Here is a 2,078-nt window from a genome sequence, read left to right on the forward strand (position 1 = left end):
GACTCACTCTAATCCAGCACCCCAAACAGTGAGAGGCAAGGGGACTCACTTTAATCCAGCACCCCAAACAGTGAGAGGCAATGGGACTCACTCTAATCCAGCACCCCAAACAGTGAGAGGCAAGGGGACTCACTCTAATCCAGCACCCCAAAGGGGACAAAACCCTATTACGTCCACGTCGTTGTCCCTGGATGAAACTAAATATAGGGTAACCGTGCTCAAAGGCAAACATAATTTATTCCAGGAAAAACAAGTACTTGAAATCGCTGTTCCCAGGCTAAAATAATTAATCGGTAAAATAAGGATCGGTAGGGGTGCTTTTTAAGGGTTGCAAAGGTGTGGGGATAAAGTAGATCAGGGTCAAGGTGAATTAGCCTATTTGGGGTGGGAAACTTATTTTCTTAAAGATAAGCAGATGATTAAACTCGCTCTACCCAGGCTTAGGTAGGTTAGCCTGCTTGGGGGTTGATAGGGGTGGTTTCTACCCCTTAAAACGGTATTCTGCCGATATAAAAAAACACGGGTTCAATATTTTTTAGTGTTCTATCGATGTGCAAAGTTTGGTCCGAATCGGCGAGTATCACTTGGGTAGTGTTACTTGTAAGTCGAATCCTGTGCGTTTATGTAAGTTTCGGCGGATCTGATTTACGCGGTAGTCGCGCACGCAATTTTGCTCTTTTTTTATTTTTCCCTCTGGATCATTATTAAATTGGACGCTCCCGTTTCTGCGAGATGTCGATGGTTTATCTGTACCTACCGCGGTGATAGTCACTGGCCGCGAGGGTTTACGGTAGTCACTCGAGGTGTCCCGTGTCTCGGCCGGCTTCCCGTGTATGTACCAACAGCTATCGCGAGTGTGTCCGTTTTTCTTGCATCGTGTGCACCATATGTCGGTCGCATTCACGCGAGAGGATACTGCTGATTTAGGTAGAACGAACCGGTTGCCATATCGACTGCTACGGCATTCGCGTCCCTGATGCCCTAATTTTCCGCACTTTTAGCATTGTATTATAGAATTTTTTTGTTTAGTGTTCGCGAGAGAGCTTCGGTTACACCGATTTGTTTCGTAGGTGCGCGCAGGAGTCTCCAGGGTTCCTTTAATTCTTTCTTCCTCTATTGCTCCTGCTATTGCCTCGGCTAAAGTCGCGGAACCGGACTATTGTTTGTAGCCTGTCGTTTAGTCCTAGTTGATAGTTGATTAGGGCTAACGATTTCAAAAAGAAATGGATGCCGAGTTTCTGTGTGGGAGAGTAGAGATCCCCCTCTGTTCCGGCTTCGAATAGATCCGTGGTTAATGATTCTACACGGTTTCCGTAAATTCGCTCATCTTCTCCAGGCTTTTGATGCAAATTGTTAAAATCTTGAAGTAGTCGAGTTACTGATTTTTTTTCCATAAAACATCTTTCTAACACATTCTTTAGGACAGCAAAAGTATGAATGTTTCGGTTTTTAACCTCAGTTAGGGCAATTCCCTTTAGTTTAGTGCAGATTACTGCTCGAATTAATGTAGATTCGTCAGCAGGGTGTATCAGCTCGAACGCGTATTCGCACGCCGTTAAGAATTCTATTAGTTTATCGTCCTGCGTACCATTGAATATGGGGATCTGATCTCGCGCCTCCCTGATGCTTCCGAACGGCAGAGATGTCGCTTCCGAACGGCATCTCTGAGCGTTATCTAGGAAGAGGAGAGTGTCGTGAGCGTGGAGCGTCAGGTAGCTCAGTGGTTTAGAGCAGTCGCCCGGCAAGCGAAAGACCCGGGTTCGAGTCCCGGCCTAGCAAGACCGGACTCTCGATATTTTTCTCTTTCTGGAACGAAAAAGATACGCAGATCTTGAACGCACGGCGTCCCATCGCCACCTAGTATGCCCTCTTCCTTCTATGGTAGATCCCTGATCGGGATCGATCCTCGTTAATTGGGGGTAACCTGTCTGTGAGATGGTCATTGTGACCTTGTCCTCGTCTGTCTGGAGGGTATCGTTCAGTTTCTATGTTAGTGTTTCTTACATTTTGTGGGTCGTCTATGCGAGAGTTGGTTAGTAGAGCTGCATTTGTATGTATAGTATCCCGCAATTCCTCTA

At 46.2% G+C, this 2,078-nt stretch overlaps 1 non-coding gene across 1 annotated transcript; it reads left to right on the plus strand.

The window, feature by feature from the left end:
• The first annotated feature begins 1,706 nt into the window (after nucleotides 1-1,706).
• On the plus strand, nucleotides 1,707-1,779 carry Trnaa-ggc. Its single transcript has one exon. It is a non-coding gene; the product is annotated as a tRNA-Ala (tRNA).
• The last annotated feature ends 299 nt before the right edge of the window (nucleotides 1,780-2,078 follow it).

This window comes from Odontomachus brunneus, unplaced genomic scaffold (assembly GCF_010583005.1).
Source record: "Odontomachus brunneus isolate Ranch 3 - 2012 unplaced genomic scaffold, Obru_v1 Obru_scaffold_344, whole genome shotgun sequence".
In the NCBI taxonomy this organism is placed as follows: domain Eukaryota; kingdom Metazoa; phylum Arthropoda; class Insecta; order Hymenoptera; family Formicidae; genus Odontomachus; species Odontomachus brunneus.